The 22,911-nt window shown below is 35.2% G+C and overlaps 1 protein-coding gene across 8 annotated transcripts in view; it reads right to left on the reverse strand.

Moving 5' to 3' along the window:
- Positions 1-22,911, reverse strand: part of Frmpd4 (FERM and PDZ domain containing 4) — a 786,938-nt gene that overhangs the window by 151,761 nt on the left and 612,266 nt on the right. The window lies entirely within an intron of this gene.

A 22,911-nucleotide genomic window follows, 5' to 3' on the forward strand; every position in this document is an offset into this window, starting at 1 on the left:
GCTGGCTCCCTTTCTCCTCCATCAATCCTGGCTCTTTGTTTTTGCTTTTCCCTGAGGTATTAATGCTATCGTATATAGTTTTGGAAACTCTAAGATAAATAAACTTTAAAAGAGAAATATATATTTGAATAATGGATTTTTGTTGTTGTCATTATTGTTATTTTTGTGGTCCCAGGGATGGACCTGGGACATCAAGCATGCTAAGCACACAGTATTGCTGAGTTATATCCCCAGCCCTGAATAAAGGTTTTAAAAAGGGTAAAATAGTAATTATGGAATCACAAGCCTTTATATTTAAAAGAGAATACTTCCCAAGTGTGTGTATACTGTCTGATATTTTATCCTGAGAGTTAAATCAATATTTTTTCGGTAAATGTTGAAAAAGTGTCACAAATTACTACTAGATGAATTCTTTCACTTTCCAAACTCAATAAATCATCTATTTGAATGCACTCTGTAATTGCAAAGCATTTGCAAAAGAAAACTCTTTTATTTCCTCTCTGAAAAAAATCTTGGGTTTCCAGGACTGAAAATAGGGAGGGCATAGAAAATGGAATAGACATTTTTATTCTTCACAGAATAAAATCTAATTTGAAGACATCAACTTTCTCTTTCTTAAATTGACAATTTAAAATAATCGCTCAACCAAGCAAAAGTCACAAGTCCTCCATGCCACACAATTTTCTGTAACTAAATGTTCATTTAAAGAAGGTGAATTTTTTCTCAAATAAGTTATTCAATGTCGGTAACATTCATTTGCTAATCAGGAAAATCTTCTGCCACTTTTTGAAGCCTTCCATATTCTTGCTAACTTTCAATTTTACATACTCCTTGCCACAAGCCATTCTTTTTACTGCTCCAATATTTATATCGACCTTTTATTTAATCAAATATATTACTGATTTGCTAGAAGGTATATTTATTTCTAAAATCAGTTACCAATGAAACATTTTTTAGCCTAAATTTGGGATGGTATAGGGTAAGCAGCACAAGTAACTTTTGGGGGCTCAGGAATTATCTTGGGTAATGGGTAGGTAAATTTTGGCAGTTTGAATTTGAAAAGTCTGATGCTTAGCTGATTCTCCCAATGCAAATTTAACTCCTAATTCAAATGTGGACATCAATATGAAATTTGAGAAAAACACCTAAAAAATAGTGGCATGACCTGAACTTAACCTGTTTACTCTTGAGTGTTCTTTTGCTTAAGGCTCTCCTGTTCTGAATGAGCTCATTTAGTAACTAACACTGAGGATTCCTGAAACATTGCTTTTGCTTAGCCTTCTGATGCATATGGAAAAAAAATTCTGTGCTTTCCCCCCTGCTATCTTCTGAAAGCAAAATGGCTTTTGAAAAGGGTTGACATCTATCATGGTATAACAGGCATCATTTAGCAAATATAGTTTATATTTTAAAGTCAGATCATTTCCTGGGGATATGCCTTGAATTAAAAAGCACAAAGTGTCTGGTTTTCATTGTAACTTATAGTTGCAGAGACAGATCATAGACATTGCTATTGTTTTGTTGACAAAAAGACAACTTTGGTCATCCAAATGTCTGTAGGCCATTTTCTTTTCTTTTTCTTTTATCAATGACTTGTTAAACATAACCCTGTTTTTTTTTCAGTTCCAGAGAACGTACCCTTAACTGTTTTTTTTAAAAGGGAAAAGCATATGACAGTTTTGCATGAGCAATCAACCTTGTGAGGATCAAATGAAACAAGTACAGGTTCACTGCAACTCATGAAGGGATGTACAGATGGTAGCTGTTATTATCATGCATGAATGATTTAGTTGGTAACTTTGGGGGACAATGTGCAAAGTTGTCCTGTTGTTCAAGCCTATGCACAAGATGTGGTAGCAAGAGACTTACTCTTTGGGATCTTTCAGACATTCAAATCCTGTTTTTACCATATATTAACTATATAACTCTGGTTGACTTAATTTCTCTCAATCTGTTGTCTCATTTCTAAAAAGGGGACAAATAATGCCTAATTCAGAAGATGTTGTTAAAATTAAATGTTATACAACCATATCTATAGAAGGTTTCCAATGATTATTTGTTGCCTTCTCCTTCTAAGACCAGCTTTCTTCTGAATAGGTAAAATCCCTCTTGCATGAGAGCAAAACTGAGATGTGGGCAGTAGCCAGAAGCTCAGGGTCTTACCTGAATAGGGAAGGATAAATATTCACTTAACACTTGGACCGAATCAGAGAGATGGAAGGCTGGTAGGTTTAGGATTGGAGAAATGTCCATTTTATTCTAAGATTTGGTAGAGATTTTCTTTTTTTTTAAAAAATTTTTTTTTATTGGTTGTTCTCAACATTACAAAGCTCTTGACATATCATATTTCTTGGTAGAGATTTTCAAGTGCTATATTTTCAACATATTCCAATGGTGATAATTAAGTGAACATTTTGGGAAGCCAAGATGGTTTCATTTGGGTCTATCATCTATGGTCATTTGAGCGTTAATAGATCTTAACCATAATTATTTTGTACTTTTGCTGTAACAACCAAATAGTGTCTTAAAACAACAGGTGTATAGTTTCAGGATTCTCTGCTAATATAGTCATCAGACTGAAATTAAGGTTTTGGCTACATTCTGGTAGTTCTTATTGGGAGTTTGGAGTCCTCATTTAAGCTTAATGTTTTCTGGTAAGATTTAGTTCCTTGTGGCTATCAGAATGAGAACCTCAGTTCTTAGATGTCACCCCTCTCCATAGACATATACAATACAGCTTTTTTGTTTCTCTGAATTCAGCTGAAGAGTTTCTGCTACTTGGAATCTCCTTAAAGGGGCATATCTGACTAGGTCAGGCTCATCCAAGATAATCTCTGTTTTGATTACATTAATGTTAATTGAATTGGGCTTTAATTATATCTTCAATATTTCTTACTTTGTCATCTTAGCTAACAACAATCATAGAATGATATCCATTATATCCAAGGTCCTGACCACATTCAACCAGAGGGGATTGTACATCAGAGGCAGGAATCTTAAAGGCTGTCTCTGAATTCTTTCTCCCATATATATTAAAATAGAATACTTAACTTGACATAAAATGGGGAAAAACTTTATATTTCATGAAAGTGTTTTTTTCCAGTATTGGGGATTGAACCAAGGGATACTCTATCACTAAGATATATCCTTAACACTTTTTATTTTTTATTTTGAGACAGGGTCTCGCTAAGTTGCCTAGGCTGGACTTGAACTTAAAATCTTCCTGCTTTGGCTTCCTAAACAGCTGGGATTACAGATATGGTTGATCATAATCAGATTATAATGAAAGTTTATATGGTAACTTTTATGATATAAATTTTATTATTCCTAATTATAGTTAGCATTACATTTAATTAATACTCAGTTTCAAGCCATTTAGAATATACTCCAGATATTTTAGTGGGATAACAGAATCTAGTTTTGTTTTATCTGAAAATTTTTGAGGTAGGATAAAAAGAAATAATAGGTAAAAAGGAGACATAAAGGAAGGACAAGAAATTAGGATTTTTAACTTAGAAGTGCCACATTTTTTCCAGGCCTATCACTCCTTAAGCCTGTCTCCCTTATAGACCTGTTACTCCCCATATTGCTGGGAAATCTGTAAATCTACCTATGCCCTATTAGTTAACCTTATGATAATTAGATTAACCAAAGAGAGATATACTATCTTAAGGAATCTGTAATTGAGGGGACTTTCCAGCACTGTCTATTGATCAGATAATGAAGACCATGCCAGCCTGAGGATCTTGAGAATGACCAGACTACCAGAACATATCTTGAGATCACCAGACGGATATCATTCCTACATACCTTCTTCTTTTCCTTTAAAAGAAGAGTCAGGAAACCCTAAACCATCTCTCTCACTCTTGAGATAGCCCACATTCTCCCTTGAATCCATATTTCTTGCTTTACCCCTTAATATTTCTCTCTCTCTTTCCCCCTCTTACTTCCTCCCTCTATCCCACATTCTCCCTTGATTGCGTATCTACTTATTTTTTCTCTTTTCAGTACCAGGGATTGAATTCAGGGGCACTTGACCACTGAGCCACATCCCCAGCCCTTTATTTAGAGGCAGGGTTTCACTGAGTTGCTTACTACCTCGCTGTTGCTGAGGCTGGCTTTGAATTTGCAATCCTCCTGCCTCTGCCTCCTGAGCCGCTGGGATTACAGGTGTGCATCAGTGTGCCTGGCTGTGTATCTAGTTCTTAAATAAACCTTTGTCTATTTCTTTGGCACAGTTGAAATTCTTTTCCCTCATGTAAGCCAAGGACCCCACTGGTCCTGAGTCAAGTTCTCCCATCTTTCTTGGAACTCCTCAGACCTTTCTTTGGAGATATCTCTACATTCTCTTCTCCCATGACAAAATGAACAGTTTTGAAGTACTTTGTAGAAAAATGTGCTTTGTTTGACCTGAGGGATTATCTCCTAAAGATAGGGCCTTCTCTGCCTATAAGTACCTACTTTTTTTTTTCTCTTTCACTTACTGACTTTTGGTGGTCAAAGGTCATTTAGCTAGTGCAAATTCTGAAAAAAAAAGTAAATGCTCTTGAATCAGTTGGTCCTAAGATTTCTCAATATAATTTTTGCAATATGCCTCAATTTCATTTTTAATAATTGTAAGAGAAGGAATAATATGAATTTTATTGAATTTACATATCCCCTCTGAAAATATTTACACACACACACACACACACACACACACACACACACACACACACGAAGTCTTCTGATACCTATAATACCAGAAAATCCAGTTTAAATAAAGCAGGGAAAGAGAATTTTTGAGTTAGGTGAGCTAATAATAAATACAGTAGAAAATACACAGGGGCCAGAAATCCACTCTGACACTCAACAATTCACCAATTATGTGGGAGCTGAAGGTGGAGGTGAAGGCTCATTGTTAGGATGATAATATTGTAGAATTCTGGTATATTTTCTCCCTAAAGCCAAGGGAAAAGAAGAGTTATGAGAAACAAGTTTAAAAATAAAGGAGGAAAGTAATATGGATATAGTTTGGTGCCAAAATAAGATAAAGGGATCCATAGGAAGATGAAATAGAGGGACCTACTGAGCTAGTGGTATGGCTTGGGACCAACTGCCCTCCAGAATAGGGCCCTTCTGGCATTTTGGTGTACCTTCCACAAGAAGAAATATATTTTCCTTTCTGATTTGCTATGTGTATATACATACCTTGCTCTCTGTATTAGGGATTGAACCCAGGTACTCACACATGCTGAACAGGTACTCCATCACTGAGCCATATCCCTAGCCATCTAGTATGTATGTATACATCTATATTTATTTGTTTTCAAAAATATTATCTATACTAAATGTCATGCACTTTATTTTCTACTTTAACCTAGGTCATATTTGAAAATGCTTGTTGTGACTTATTGAATTGATTTTCTGAGTCACCAACAGGTAAAAACAGTGAGCCAGACATCCTAGTAAATGAGGAGTCTTTGGAAATCTCTCTGCATGTGAACCACCACCATATGTATTTCAGTGGCTCCTGAATGTATTAGTGGGCCATTCTTTGGAGATTAGCTGTAGATACCAAGAAAAACTCCATACCATCCCTAATTTGGCAGTGATGCTGGATAATGAAATTATGTTCCTATATTACAAAAGTTTGTATAAAACACATAGGTAGAATTTCTTAGATTATATTTTTGATATAAAATAAACACAAATTAAAGCATGATATTAGATATAAATATACATAGATGTACATATAATTTGTTCCTTATAGGCAGTACATTCTTTAAAGCAGAACTGACTACTTGCCAACTTCCAAAATCTGCTTTTATGTTGTGAATGTCTTTTGATTTACAAATACAAATGCAAGTGTATATTCACAACAAGGAAAAAAATCCTTCCAAATAAACCCTTTACTTTTTTTCCTAAGATGTGAAATTATGAAACATGGCTTGACATTTCATGGCTCAAAATTTTCTATACAAAAGTCTCGCCCTCATAGCTTTTTATGTCAGGTCACTAATTCTTTCAGAGAATCACCTCAAAATGTTACCATCATAGAGAAATGAATATTGGAAAGCTGTAGTCAGAGACATTTTTTTTCAAGAATACAGACATTTGTAAGCAACCTCTTAAATGGAAAAACATGGAATGTGAATGTCCTTCTAGAATGCTGACACTAGTCTGTATACAAAAATGAGTATGCTGCCACAAGACTTGAACTACATAGAACTAGAATGACTTAATCATTTCTTTTTGTTTTGTTTTAAGATAGTAGGAATTGAACCCAGGGGCACTCTACCACTAAGCTACATCTCATCCCTCTCTTCTTTTATTTTTATTTTGATACAGAGTCTTGCTAAGTTGCAGAGGTTGACACTGAACTTGCAATCTTCCTGCATCAGCCTCCTGAGTAGCTGGGATTACAAGTGTGTGCCACTGCATCCAGCTAATATTTTTTTCTTTTTACTTTTTGGTACCAAGAATTTAACCCAGAGGCACTTAACCACTGAGCCTCATCCCCAACCCTTTTTTATATTTTATTTAGAGACAGGGTCTCACTGAGTTGCTTAGGGCCTCACTAAATTAACTGATGAGGCTAGCATTGAACTTGTAATCCTCCTGCTTCAGCCTTCCAAGACACTGGGATTATAGGCATGTGCCATTGCACCCAGCCTAATGTTTTCTTTTTCTTTTTTATTTTATTTATTTATTTTTGCATTATAAATTATGGTATAATGGTATATTAAGAATTGTAATGCAAAAATAAATAATCTTTTCTTTAAGTCTACCATAGTTTGTAAAAATGAAGTTTTAAGAAAACATGGAAAAATACAACCACATAATTTTATATATTTGCCATAGGTGGTTCATATTCTTGGCTACAAGAATAGCTGTGCTTTGTAGAATGCTTGCCCAATATTCATGAGGCCCTAGGTTCAATTCCCAGCATAAGTCATGTTGTATAGATGGCTAGATTTTCCTCCACACTGGATTAAATAAAGGTTAGTACACAATTTATTACCTACCCATAGCAAATATATATATTTATGAGAAGCATTTTTTTCCTTTGTGATGCCCATTCATAAGTGGGTGCCTTTATCTACTTTCTGCTGCAATAATTAAATACAACAGACTAGGTATTTTATAAAGAGAAGAGGTTCATTTAGCTTGGGATGTGGCTTAGGGGTAGAGTGCTTGCCTAACATGTCAGAGGCTTTGGATGAAAAGAGGGGGGGGGAATCTTACTTGGCTCACAGTTCTTGAAGTCCATGAGCACAGCATTGCCATTTGCTTGGCTACTTGTAAGGGTACCACATGGTGAGACAGTGCAAGCAAGCCAAAAAGAGCTGCTTTTATACAACAAAGGCACTCCCTTGATAACTCTTCAATCCACTAATCCAGTAATCCACAAATGGATTAATACGTTCATGAGGGCTAAACCTTCATGACCCAATCACCTCATAACAGTCCCACCTGGTCCTAATTCTTAATACCTCACAATGGGGGACAAAATTTCAGCATGAATTTTGGTTGGGCATTCAAACCATAGAACCAGGCAGGACAAAGTAATAAGCCCTAGTAAGACTATAGCTTTCACAGAGCTGGTGTTTCATGCCATACAGCAACACTGGGGTCTATGCATACAGTGCCACCTCCGACTTTGGGTGGGATAGGAGTAAGTACCTGGGTTAAGTATAAAGGAGTTGAAAGTTGCATGGAGAGGAACAGAGAAGCAAAATGCTACAGGGAATATGTTGTTGCAGTTACAAATAATGGAAAAAAAATATATGTGTGTATATATATATGAATATATACAGATATCACAAAATCAGTGCTGCATATTGCTATATAGTGTAGGATAAGACCAGAAACAACCCAAATGTCCATTAGTATTCTCTGCAGCTGTAAAACAGAGTGAGAACTACTTTTATATATCCTTGGGGAGCAATTTGCAGAATTTATTGTGAAATGAAAAAGCAAAGCATATTTTGTATGCTACCATTTATTTACAAAAGAGATGTATATACAGGCATATACATACCTATATTGAAAAATAATGAGATGATAGAAGGTATAAAAATAAAAAATAAACTAAAATTTTATCTATGGGGAAGAGACTAAACAAGGTGAAGAGGACAGGGAGAAATGTCAGTCTTTTCTGAGTAAATCTCATTTTGTATATTTCACTTCAGAAACAAGTAAATATTTTAAATAGTTATAGAGCAAGATTAAATTAAAAAAAGACATTCTATAAATCAAACTAAAGGTGAAAGAAAAGAACCTAACCATCAATTGAGCTACTGACATTAGTGTAAAGAAAGGAAACATTTCAAGTAAATTTAAATCACATCAATTTAATTAAAATTACTAATGGAATATATTCTAAGGACAAGAGAACTGTAAAATATATTTGTTTAATTGTTTCCAGTATATTTTGTAGGTGGTGTTAGTATTATTATTTTGAGACTGTGTATGAATTATGGGGTAAAGCCAAAGAATCCTTATACTGGTGCTGTTAGATATGGTAACATAGATACTTATGTAAGACCAATGAGGTTATTAAAAAATCCTGTAGTTCTGAATTGGAATTGAAAGTATGAAATTGTGATGCAGTTTATCTTAAAAATACATATTTCCTAACTCTGCTTATTCACAAGATCTCAAAGAACTATGCCTATCCCAGCTGTAATGAGAACTCCTATTAAAATCCTAACCCCCAAATTTTGGATTTACATACCCAACCAGGCAGGGCTTCTTGTAGAAATGGCTTACCTTGGGTCTGGGATAAGTAATGTAAAAATGACCAGATATATCTTGTTATTACCAGAAAGAAAATTAATAGTAACACAAGAAAATGTGAATCATTGGGTTCTTGGGGATGTGGCTTAGTCGCAAAGTACTTGCCTGGCATGTCTGAGGCCCTGCATTTGACCCCTAGCACTGGAAGCAGGGTGCGCGGGGTGGGGGGGGAGGTAGAGAGAGAGAGAGAGAGAGAATGTCATGAGAAAATATCATTGGTTACCTTTTGGGGATGTTAGGAAACCAAGTCATTATTTTGATAACTGGGGCATAAATGAAAGCCTTAGAATTTATTCTCCCTTTCATTCAAACTGTAATCAGTATAACAGACAGTTGATGAGAAGAAGTTTGTCCTTATGGAAATGCTTCAGTTAATTTATGCAGTTGGAATGACAGAATTAGGATATCACCATTTCCCATCACCTGGTGAATTAATATTTAAGCAAGGATCATCAGTGACTATTAACATTATACACATAGAAAAATCATGTGCCTCCAAATGTAAGTACTCCATACCACTAATGAAATATTCTCCCCCTTAAAAAACAAAATTAACTGGAACTTAATCAAATATCCAGATCTAACCACCAATTTCCAGAAAGTATAGTATAATAGGAACATGTTAAACACCACCATGGGTATATGATAAACAATATCCAGAAAATAGGCAAACTCATAGAGTAGATGAAATATTTTTCTACACATACATTAAAGCAAAATTCTAGAGATAAGAAGAGATTTGAGAGACACATCAATCAACTGCTACTTATGGCTCTCATTTGGACACTAATTTACCCAAACTACAAAATAATTGCTGAAACCATTGGGAGAAACTTAACCCAGACTGGATATTTGGTGGTATTTAGAAATTACTATCTTTCTTGTGAATGATAATGGTATTGTCATTAAATAGTTTGGATCTATAGATACAGATCTACTCATCTGATATGATGTTTTGAGCTTTGCTTCAAGAAATCTAGGTGGGAGTGAAGTATGGGGCATAAATGAGCTAAAGACTAGACATGAGTTAATTATTGAAATTGAATGATGGGCATATACGAGCTCATTGTACTTTTCTCTCATTGTATACCTGGTTTATCCCTCCAATTTTTCAAAGTAAAATGTTATTTCTAATACTATAGAAATTAATGAAAAAATAAGAAACACATATGTAAATATTATTTACATGATAAATTATGAAAACATGCTCACAAAATAATACATATTTCACAAGAACACATAGGAATAAAATGAATAATCAGGAACCATAATATTTCCCAAGGAAAGAAAAAAACATTTAGCACATAGATATATGTAGATCCATATATGAACTAAATACATAAATACACACAGATATATGTAGATCCATATATGAACATGTATATCAGGAGGAAGTCTTACAAGAATCAAAGATTGTAAAGTTCTAGTAATTTAGGAATATTATCAAATCAATCTTTTTCATCCACAATCCAAAGAAAAATACAAGTATACATACAGAGAACAATTTTTTTTCTTTTGCTACCTCATTTGGCTCAGAAAATAAATACTTTTTTTTAATAAATGGGTTGGAAAAGTGCTTTCAAAATTGAAGCTTCAAACATAGTACTGAATTTCTTGTACTTGTCATGCTATTATGAAATATTCAATAGTAGTATACCTCAGTGAATCCAAAATAACTTATTCCACTTTCTGCTACGAAAAATATCAGATTTTTTTATTCATGAGTTTTATGCTTCAAGAAGATGCTAACATTTTTAAAGTCATTAAGAATCAGTCTATTGATTGTTTTTTTCACTTTGGCTTGGTTAATTTCCATATCCAACAAAGAAACCTAGAATACTAATAGAATTTTTGTCTACCAATTTTAATTAATTTAATTATAGTTTTAAGCTCATGTGTCTAAAGCCCTGATATTTACACAAGCAATCCAAACCTTTTCAATGTATAACTATGCCTAATTACTTACCCTGTTAGGAAGGTGTATCTCCAAGTCCCAAAGTGTCTACTTAGGAAATAAATAAACACAATCTTTGAATCTAACTAAAATGTACCCTATTACATATGCAAATATTTAATCTAGAAATAACAAAAAATCATAGGTTCTGGTTTTAAGAAATACAAATCTCACTAACTTTATGCATTAGATGCCATCAGTGTCCTCTATAATATGCTTATCACTTGACTATCTAGCCATATTTTATGTTAAAATGATAGACTGGGGAGATAGCAATGGGTACTGCTAAATTAAAAATGGTTATGTTGCCCAAAGGATTTGGAAAATGCTGAACTGAGAGCATGAATAAGCTCTTTTTTATTCAGACAAATAATACTAATGAGCATTGTGATTCTCCAATGAAAGGAAGAAAGTAAGCCATAGTTTTTCTAGAAACAATTTCCTTTCATAGAGCTTTGTATTGGACTAATGTTTGGTAAAACGCAGTTTGGGAAATGCTATTGGCACCTGGATACTGCCAACAACAGCAGCATGAACCACATTAAGTCTTTTTGTAGCTCTGATTCAGAACTTTCATTTTCTGAAACAGATGTAGCGATTGGCAAATTTACAGAAAAAAATACTACCATCTATGAAGACACACTCTGGGCTTCTGTATTAAAGAACTCTTATACAAAATATAAACTTGTTTTGAGAACTAATCAAGAAAAAGTACATTGACTTCAGCTATAGATTTTAAAGGAAGATGACTTAAAATTTGAATAATGTAATTTTATGAGAAATTAAAACAATCACTATCAGTAAAAGAAAAAGAATATCTGAGTGTGTATATTTTAGGAATATAATTCATAAAACAAATGACACTTTTTACTCTGAAGAAGTTTCAAAGGAGAGTCTAAGATGTTAGTACTTCTGAACTGGCCCAGAAATGGAGACCTATAGAGAGATAACTAGATCTTTACCTTGATGCCATAAACCCATCTGATGGAATACTTGCTTACATAGACACGTTTTTTGCTAGAAGTGATGGCTATTCTATATAATAATGTATGAAATCTTAAGAATATGAACATTTTCATAAGAAAGCTTATTTATTAGTTGTAGCTCCACTCTCCTAATTCTGCAAATGAGATTCCTGAGGACAGAAGGGAAATTAGGAAGTTTTTCAAAAAAGTAGTTTTGCAAAAATAAATAAATTAAAAAATAAAATGGGGCTGCTGCTTCTTCTTTGTTTCCCCCCTTATGTTGGGGATCAATCCCAAGACCTCATGAACACAATAACACGGAGCTCCATCCCCAACCCCAACCTAGGTTTCTGAGAAAACCTGTCTTCATAAATAGCTACTCTACTGAAACTATCTGAAGTATTGAGCCATCTTGCTAAGAAACTCATGATGAAAGATCAAGCCCCATTAGATATCTAGGCCCTATTTTCTTCCTTCACCAACTCAAATTTTACCTTCAAGTACAGGTTTATCTATAGCCAACTACTTCCCTAACCCATGCCTGCCTGACTTTATTAAAACCTATATCTCAGGAGGCTAAGGAAGATTGCAAATTCCAGGTCAGCCTGGGCAATTTAGTGAAATCCTATCTGAAAAAGGAAAATTAAGAACAAGAGTTGGAAATGTAGTTCAGTGGTAGAATACCCCTGGGTTCAATCACCAGTACCACAAGAAAAAAAGAAAACATAAATAAAATGAAATAAACCCTATACCCATTGCCTGGCCCAACAAACCAATATGCAATCTTGTCTACTTCATCTTCAATTGGTGACTGCCATGTTCTCCACAAGATGCTCAGTACCCTACCAGTTCCATGAAACTCAGTTTTCAATCAGTTCACAGAAAGGTGGAAAGAATGTTGAAAAGCATTTCTGTGCCTTAGTGACAGTTTTTAAGGAAAGCCAAGGAATAGTATAGAGTAGAATTCTGAACTGGATGACATTGTGTTACCATATTGCTAGACAGCTGAGAAGCACAATTTCAGTAGAACTAGATAGGATGCCAGACTTTAGCATTTAGCAGCTCTGTAATTTAGGACAAGGAAACTTTTCTGAGCTTCAGTGCTCATAAAGCATTAAGTTACCATATTGTAGTGAATGAAGTGCATAGATATAAAAGCACAATATAGATGGCTGGATTTGTACACTGGTAAAAGAAGGCCCTTGTAAAAACTTTTTAAAGAATTATAAAATACCATATAAAATCTTTTTCATTTAAAATCACTTTCACCCTTCCTATAATGCCTAGAGATCCATGAGAATACTTCATGTCTAACTAAGATTTGAGGAAGACTAACTAAGATTTGTTCATTTTCAGACATCTTGTTCTTCAATAAAAATATACTAGGACAGTATAACCCATGAGGAAAGTTTTCATGCAAAGATATTTACATCAAGAATCTAACTAATAGCTGGCCATGGTGGTGCACGCCTATAATCCACTGGCTCAGGAGGCTGAGGCAGGAAGATTGCAAGTTCAAAGCTGGCCCCAGCAGCAACTTAGCAAGGCCCTAAGCAACTTAGTGAGACCCTGTCTCAAAATGAAAAATAAAAAGTGCTGCAGATGTGGCTTAGTGATATAAAAAAGAATCAAAATAATGAGGTGACAAAAAAATCTTAAAGAGTACATTTCCTTCAAATTTAAAATCAATAGGAAAATAAAGATGTTTAGAAATAAATTAAATTTATACTTACATAGTGTGCCTTCTAAATTTCTTGTATGTATGTATCATTGATCGTTTTTAGTTCTCCAGAGAGATTTACAACTAGAAGTCATTAAAATGGACATAATAGAGTTAGAACCTCGAATCCTAGAAGCTTTCATTAAATGTCTATTTATTTGTCCCACTTATAATCCCTTCTATTCTTTGACAGATTTACCTAACCTGTGCCAATTTATTTAGTTTTTATTAAATTAGTTAAATGATTTTTTATTAAGTTGGTTATTGCAAAAGGCATATCTGATCATTGCAGAGAAGATGGGAAATAGAGGTTTTCTTTTTTTCTTTCTTTCTTTCTCTCTTTTTTTTAATTGCTTCTTTTCCTTCAGCCCATGGTTAGTTGTTTAGGATATTTTTTGCCAGCATTTTTTATGTTTAAATATTTGCATGTATTAGTGGATAGTACTTCTTTTTTGATAGTACTTCTTATATACTTTTTATACCTTATCGCTATGTCATAAATATTTTATCTTAATATTTTCAGCCTGAAAGTACCTATAGATAATATGTACATAAATAGGCATGATTGTGTTCCAATGTGACTTTATTTATGGACACTTAAGTTTACATTTCATCATTCTTCACCTGCCATAAAATATTCTTCTTCTCTCCAACAATCTTTTAAAAATGGTAAAAATAGCTTTACCTCTGAGCCATACAATACCAGGTGGTACACTGTGGATTGCTGATCCCTGCATTATAGCACAAAGAACATGGCTCTGGAGCTGGATCATTTGAGTTGAATTGGTAATCCTGTTGCTAGCATTGTGACCTTGGGCAAGTTGACATTTCTGTGCCTCAGTTCCTCAACTGTAGAAGGAGGAAGCACTACTCTGTAGAACTGTTGAGGGGGTGATTTGATCAGTAAATGGTACTTAATAAGTACTTAATAAACATTTACTGTTATTATTGGCCTTTTCATATTTATATATAAACCCCACCGTGGCTGTACATGTTGAGTACCAGTATTTTGTGGAGGAGGATGTGATGAGTGGCATAGAAGCTTTGCTAAATTCCAACTCCATGGGGTTTGTTGGTTGGAGTCTGCCACTTGTGCTACTTTGGTAACAAGATTGAGATTAGTGGATCATATATATTCCTGCATGGAAAAATATGGAAAAGTCCACTACATTTCTAAATACAACTAAATTATATGTTGAGTCAGTAACTTTTGGGGGCAGGCCTAGAATTTTGCCATCATGTTTCACATTATTTGTTTGGAAAAGTTCATTCTATGTTCCAATTTTTTGTTTATAAACCAATAATTAGAAAATGCTCTGGTCATAAGACAGAGTACTGTAGAGCTGTATAAGACAACAGGAATAAAGGCAGTTTTCAAGAAATAAAAGGTCTCACAATTTGGGACATAATATATTTCACTTGATAATGGCTATCATAAAACAAACATTCATTAGAAAATGATATGCCAAAATTTGGACCACTCTTCCATTGACATATTGAAAGTGCCACTCAAAATGATGGTTTTAAGTGGCATTGTTTACCAGTTGCTTTTTTTTTCCAGCTGTGACTAGCAGTGGTTTTAAGTAGTCCAGCTCAATAAAGACAAGTTAAATGGCTCACTGATAATTAGGGAGTTTTCATTTCTATGTTCTAGATGTGCCACTGATTGGGACTTACACTTAGCTTTTCAAATTTCCTTTAAAGCATTGGAGCCCTAAACTGGAAAGAATACTTTAATAAAGGGTTGGCCCATGACTTGAAGTGCTGAAATTGAACTCCATGCCATTTCCTCCTCCTCCTCCCTATCTATTTCATTGCAGTTCACCATTAAATATCATTATTGTGCTCTTTCCAAAATAAACTGAAATATGTGAGTCTGTAGCTTAAACCCCAGTCTGTGGGCTCATTAAAATAACACACAGAGTTCATCCCCCTTGCCTGGAAATATGTGATACACAGTTTCCAAGGGAGTTATGTCCGTGTGAATTAAATTTGGAAATCTGTGGAGTTTTTCCTTTTTGTACTTGGTTCACAGAGACTGCCCTAGGGCACATACCATCCTGAGAGACTTTGATATATCTTACACTTTGGTCCTGATGATAGGAAGACATAAAGGAGAAAAGTACTCATTCTTCAGCTGCTGTACAAGCAATGATTGAATTTGATGGAGCCATGGAGAACATCTCTAGAATAAACAAAATTGTGTGATTCAGTGTGCTAATATAAAGGCCTGAAGGTTGGTATGACAAGGTAGACAGCCAGGTAGAGAATTCAATTGGGTCAGATATAAATATTCAAGAGCATGGTGGGTCTTGAGAATATGAAAAAAGCAATATTTTACCAAGTTCAAAGATCTTAAAATTATACAGAAAGAGCATTTATACTTACACAAAACTATGCAAAATTCAGTAATTTGGGTATGGTTTGCCATTTTGTTTTGAACAAGAAGAAAGGATTAGATATTACGCATAATTAAACTCCAGAAAGCTGGGTTGCATGAGCGTACCTCAGGAAAGCTATGGGTTTACCAATCACTCACTATGGTTCCTTCTCTCTTCCTTTTATTCATATTGGGTAGGTTTAAGAGATGGTCAGAAAAGCTCAGATATTCTTAAGTCATTTTTTATTAGTTGTGATTATTGTCTTTAATGGCAAATTGTATCTACAAACAGCCTTGTGAGAAATTCTTCTTAAAATTTGTATAAAGATAAAAACTCTCTATCTCCTGAATCTTCTGGAATTTATTTCTGATAACAGGTGTTCCATTGGTTCATATTGTCTGATTTACTGTGGCTTTCTGGAAGCTCAATATTAAACATAAAGTTCAGTTCCAGGCATTATCCTAGCTTTCTGCCATGTTTACCTTCTGGAGATAATTAGGAGACTTTATTATATCCATAGCCATTTATTGGGTTGGAATTCATCCTAAGTACTTCTCAGATAAGTGCAAAATATAATCATATTTCAATATACTACAGGTTCATTTTAATTTCTCTAGAATTTACCTGTGAATCAGTTACATTATTCCCCATGTTTTTTGACTATTGGGTTCCTCTCTAGTTCAAAGAAATCATACAGTATAGACTTGAAAAAATATTCTGTCTTCCTACAATAGTCATTCTGTCTCAAAGGGGAAAATGGACTACATTTAGTTTACTCTGCACCAGGCAAAGAGCTAAATATTTACACATCTTGAGTCCCTTTAGCTTTGTGTCTATACTCTATGTCAGGGGTCAGCAAACTTTTCCTGAAAAAGGCCAGATAGTAAATATTTTAGGTTTTGTGGTTTATGCTGTAACAAAACTCCATTGTGATACAGAGGCAGAGACAATATGTAAACAAATGAGCATGGTTGTGTGTCAATAAAACTTCACTAATATAAACAAGCTGACAGCTAGATTTGGCCTGTGGTCTGTAGTGTACTGATGCCTGTTCTAAATGAAGTACAATTTCAGCCATCTTTCAGATAAGAAAACTAATTCTAAGAGAAGTTAAATGATTTGGCTAAAGTTCTACCAACAGTAAATGTGAAGCTGATATTTGGATCTTAGTATCTGAACGTTATTTGATTCCCAATATCCTTCTTTCTCTATTGAGTCATGCTGCTTTCAGAGGTCAAGTATTTGAGCGTCAATTTCCTGTTCTACCAACCAGAAGATCTGAATTCAGATGGTCTTTACTATCTCTTTCTCACTCAGCAAGTTTTTACATGTTTTGTGCTGTGAACATCTTTGAGTCTAACAAGGCCACTTTTAAGAATAAACTTCATAAATGCATAAAATAAAATACACAATATTACAAAGGAAAGCAATTCCATTAACATACAATTTTCAAAAAACGTTTGAAGGCTATAGAAGGTTTCTGAACTTCAATACTACTGACATTTTGGACTGGACAATTGTTTATTTTTTGGTAATGGTGGGGTGTCCTGTGCACTGTAAGATGTTTTCAGCATCCCTTCCCACTGCTTACTAGAGGCCAACTCCCTTCCCCAAATGTATCAACCAAAAATGTCTCCTTACATTGCCAAATGTGCTGTTTGGGGTAAAATCCTTCTAACCAAGAGCCCCTGGGCTACAGTAATAAATATACTCCTCCATTGCATGTTCAGTGATAAGATATAGTTAACAGTCTCAATAGCATCAAAACTTTGAAGTAGTGGTAAGCTTCAATGATATTTGATACCTACTGAAAGTAGAATATGACTGTTTCAGTCAGCCTTTTTGTTCTTGTAATCAAAGGACCTGACAAGAACAATTTTAGAGGAGCAAAAGTTTATTTTGAGCTCACAGTTTCAGAGGTCTCAGTCAATAGATAGTCAACTCCATTCCTTAGGACCCAAGGTGAGGTAAAACATCATGAGGGAGGTATGTGGCAGAGGAAAGCAGCTGGAAATATGGCACCGAGAAGGAGAGACAGAGAGAGAAGAGAGAGAGGGAGAGAGAGGAGAGGAGAGGAGAGGAGAGGAGAGGAGAGGAAGAAAGAAAGAATATGTTCTACTCACTGGGGACAAAATATAAACCCCAAAGGCATGCCTCCATAACCTACATTGTCCATCCAAACCATAACTGCCTACAGTTATTATCCAGTTTATTCCTATCAAGGGATCAATTACTGATTAGGTTAAGGCTCTCATTATGCAATCTTTTCACCTCTAAGCTTTCTTGCATTGTTTCACACATGAGCTTTTTGGGGAGGCCACACCATCTAAACCATGACAATGACATAACATCTATTTGTATTTTCTAACTGGTAAGAAAATTACAGGTACTGTCCAGTATATTGCTTATATTCCTGATTGAAAAAAATTCTTACTAACAGTTTGAGTTTAGATAAAGATAAAAATAAACCTCCTCTAATAGAAGTTCATGAATTCTGAATTCTATCCACAGAGTTCTTGGAGATCCACAAGCCTCATATTAGGAAGCTCTAGTTTAAATACATAAAAGAGATGTGAGGCAAAGTTAGCCTTTTCTTAATTTTAACAGACCACAGAGATCATCTAAACTTAATGTACTATTTTAAAACTGATAAAGCCTGAGCTGAGACAGGGAAAGTGATTTCTTCAAGGTCATATAATTGTTCAGCAGGAAGCATAAAGCTTGAGCTACCTTGTTTCCAGATAAGACATCATTCCCCAGTGGCCCATGATGAACACTTTTCTCATCTGTTTGTGCTGACACATTGCTGACCTCCAAAACACTGTAACTTCTTGAATCCCAATTTCTTACTAAAATGTTAAGACTTGATCCCTGACCTCTGAACCTTAATTGATTGTAAATTTTTGAAGACCTTAAAGAACAAGAGACTGCAGACTAAACCTAAGATCTGTAAACAAAACATTAGGTGAAGAAACAATGAGGGAAGGCAGAAAGGAGTGTTGCAAAGGTCATATCTGACAGCTTCATTAAGGAACTGAATGAGGTGGAAATAAGCATGTTAGAGCTACTCTCACATATTGTTATTAAGTTGGAAGAGTTGAAAGTACCAGAGAAGGAATAGATAATCTAAAAATCACCCAGGGAAGCTATGAAAATGAGCAGGAGGTAAATGAAAATTTGGATTGGAAAACATAATATTGGAAGACAGTTGACAGCCTATCAACAACAGTGACATCAGCCAAGTCACCAATATTGAGTGATACTTTAAGGTCTTTGACACTCAAAGTGTGGTCCATGAATCAGTAGCATAAATATTGCCTGGACTCTTGTCAGAAATACAGAATCTTGGACTGGGAATGTGGCTCACTGGTAGAGCATATGCCTAGCATGTGCAAGACCCTGGGTTCCATCCCTAGCACTGAAAAAAGAAAACAAAACAAAAATAAACACAGAATTTTATGCAAACCTGTAATTTCAGCAACTCAGGATGCTGAGGCAGGTGGAATACAAGTTCAAGACCAGCCTGGGCAACTTAGCAAGACCCTGTCTCAAAATCAAAATCAAGAGCTGGGAATATAGCTTAGTGTTATAGAACAACTGAGTTTACCCAGTAACACAAAACAACAACAAGAAAAAAGAAATAAATACAGAATCTCAAGCCCCACTCCAAATTTCAAACTTGGAATCCACATTTTAAATATATCTACAGATAGTACAATGTTTTTCAACATTATTTCTTTTTGCCAGTGCCAGAGATCTAATCTAGGGCCTAAACAGATGCTAGGCAAGCCCTTTAACACTAAGCTACCCCTTCAGCCCCTTGAATGGTGCATGCTGAACTTTGAGAAGCATTGTCTCAAAATACTGATGTCAAGAGGTATGGTTGTAATATGGGAAGAAAGGTTACTATAGCATATGCAAGGACAGAACTTTTTGATTTGAGCTTCTGGAGTGAAAATCAGCATTCCCATGTCCTTTACTAAAATCAAAGGAATGCTAAATGACTCCATTGGACAGATTGGTAGCTGCTTAGCATAATGTTTTTAGACAAAATACTGAAAAATCTAATAGGTTTCAAAAATCTTAATATGATTTACACAAAGAATTATTTTTATTTTCTGAAGAAATCATTCTTTCTTGATTTTTTTTGAATTGGATAAAATAACAAATTGCCACTGAGAAATAAGAAAGCAATGGATTACCATAAAGAAGAAACCTGGGATAATTTTCTAATTGCTCTCCTAGTTCTTTCTACTCTCACTAGAACCCCCTGAGTGTCTTATTGCTTCCTTCTTTTTATTATCTTTTCTGTCCCCTAAACTGATTTCTCTTCTGTATTTCTTAGATGATTTGTAATATTATCCATACTTCTATCCAACTATCTAGCCACACACATATTCACCCATCCATCTATATACCATCCATCCATCCAACATCTATTTATTCATTTATCTCTCTATCCACTTGTTAATTTAGTGGATACCAACCAAGTCCTAGGAATCACTAAAATAAGAATTAAGATTCTGAAAACAAATAAGACATACTCATTCTTTTAAGAGACTTTTATTCTCCTGAGGTAGAAATTCCAGAGAAATTTTTGGCTCTTCCACATCCTTCCCTCATTTCTCACAACATTTTCTTGGATCTGATAACCTTGTAAATTTCAGACCTAAAAAATATGCTGATTTAAAACTCTATCTGAATGGCTTTTGTTTGCTTGAATCTTATTTTACATCATAAAACATTCTCCTTGAAATACTTTCTTAGCCTCCTATCTACTATCTCCAGTAACAATTTCACCTGGCCTCTATAGTTCCTTCCCCTAACCTCTTTGGTACTGAGGATTGAACCCTGGGTAATTTACCACTGAGATACATTCCCAGTCCTGTTATTTTTTGAGACAGGGTCTTGCTAAGTTGCTGAGAATCTCACTAATATGTTGAGGCTGGCCTTGAACTTGTTGTAATCCTCCTGCTTCAGACTTCTGAGTCACTGGTACTACAGGAGTACACCACTATGCCTCACACCATAATCCATTTCTAAGGCATACATTTCACCACATTATTCTACTTTAGAGATTTTCAGTCATCTCTCTACATTTATATGATGAAACCCAAACTCGATGGCATGGCATTCATGTTCCTTTCTCTAATGACTCCAATGCATCTTTCTAGACTCATTTCATAACAACAATTTCCTGTCCCATACCACAACCTTAACATTCTAGTAATATTATACCACCAGTGTTCCTAGCATGTATCATACTGCATCACATTTCTATGCCTTTCATCTTTTTTGTGTGTGTTATGCTTGGAAAGCCATTTCTACTTACTTCATTTCTTAAGAACCATTTCCAATATCATTTTTTTTCTGGGAACACTGTTGTGAAAAAAGAAGAGTGTTACAGAAGTTCCAACAAAAAGTATGGTCTGAATATTTGTGCCCCTCATTCATGTTGAAATCTTAACCTCCAAGGTGATGGTTATTAGGAGGTAGGCCCTTTGGAAGGATAATAGATCATGAGAGTTCCACCTCATGGGATTATTGCTTTTATAAAAGATGCTCCAGAGAGCTAGTTGACTCTCTTCATCATGTCTGAGCACAGCTAAAAGGTGTTGTCTATGAACCAGGAAATGAGCTCTCACCAGGCTCCAAATTTTCTGGTTTCTTGATCTTAGATTCTAGCCTCCAGTAACTGTGAGAAATAAATTTCTGCTATTTATAAACTACCTGGTTTATTTTTTGTTATAGTAGCCCAAATGGGGCAAGACACATTAAGTTTGAGCTTAATTGTGAAACTTCATTCTTATCTTTGTTTATGAACAAAAGCATCCATCTTTTTCATGTTCTTATTTGGTTTTGAACCTGTCTGTACTATATGATTTTTCCATATCTTTCCTATTTCTCATGCTACTTTCTACAACATTTGGCATATAGTAAATTAGTCAATAAATTCCTGATCACTGATTGGTTGATTGGCAATTATAGAAGGGTTTTTAAATGTCAGAAGTTATTGCATGAGAGAACATTTCAATTTCCCCTGATAAGCCAAAAGGACTTCTTATACTTTAAAATTTCCTTGGAATGAAAATTTGCTAAGCTTTGTCTAATGTCTTAGGAAAAATTCCAACCATGACACCTGTATTACTCAGCTTTGTATCACTGTGACCAGACTATCTCTCCAGAACAACTTAGAAGAGGGAGAGTTTATTTTGGCTCATGTTTCCAAAGATTTAGTTCATGATCAGTTGATTCCATTGCTCTGGGTCCAAGGTGAGGCAGGGCATCATGGATAAAGTGCATGGTGGAGGGGCACTGCTCTGTTCATGGTAGCCAGGAAGGAGAGGGGTGGGGAGGGAGAGAGAGAGAGAGAGAGAGGTGGAGAGGGAGAGGGAGAGAGGGAGGAAGGGGGAGAGAGAGAGAGAGAGAGAGAGAGGGAGAGGGAGAGAGAGAGAGAGAGAGGGAGAGGGAGAGGGAGAGGGGGAGGGAGGGAGGGAGGGAGGGAGGGAGGGAGGGAGGGAGAGAGAGAGAGAGAGAGAGAGAGAGAGAGAGAGAGAGAGAGAGAGAGAGAGAACAAACAAGAGCAAGGGAGATAATGGACAGATATAGTCCAAGCCATGACCCCAGTGACCTATTTCTTCCACCCATGTGCCACCTGCCTACAGTTACCACCCAATCAGTTCATTCAAACTAGGATGGACTGATTAGGTTAAAGCTCTGGTTAATCATTATACCTCTGAATATTCTAGCATCAACAGAGGAGCTTTGTGGCAATACCTCATATCCAAATCATAACAGCATGTTATGTAAGGAAGTTTTACTAGTAGAATACAAAACCTGAGGGCTGGGGTTGTGGCTCAAGTGGTAAAGTGCTCACCTAGTACGTGTGAGGCACTGGGTTTGAACCTCAGCACCGCATAAAAATAAAATAAAGGTATTGTGTCCACCTAAGACTGAAAAATAAATATTAAAAAAGAATACAACACCTGAAAATAGCACATGCATTGTGGTGGATGAATTCCAGATAGTTAGGAACTTATATTTGCATAGATATTTTTATATATATTGACCAAGAACAGATTATACTTTCTGTCTATATCTAGTTGCCAT

The sequence above is a fragment of the Ictidomys tridecemlineatus genome, chromosome X (assembly GCF_052094955.1).
Source record: "Ictidomys tridecemlineatus isolate mIctTri1 chromosome X, mIctTri1.hap1, whole genome shotgun sequence".
In the NCBI taxonomy this organism is placed as follows: domain Eukaryota; kingdom Metazoa; phylum Chordata; class Mammalia; order Rodentia; family Sciuridae; genus Ictidomys; species Ictidomys tridecemlineatus.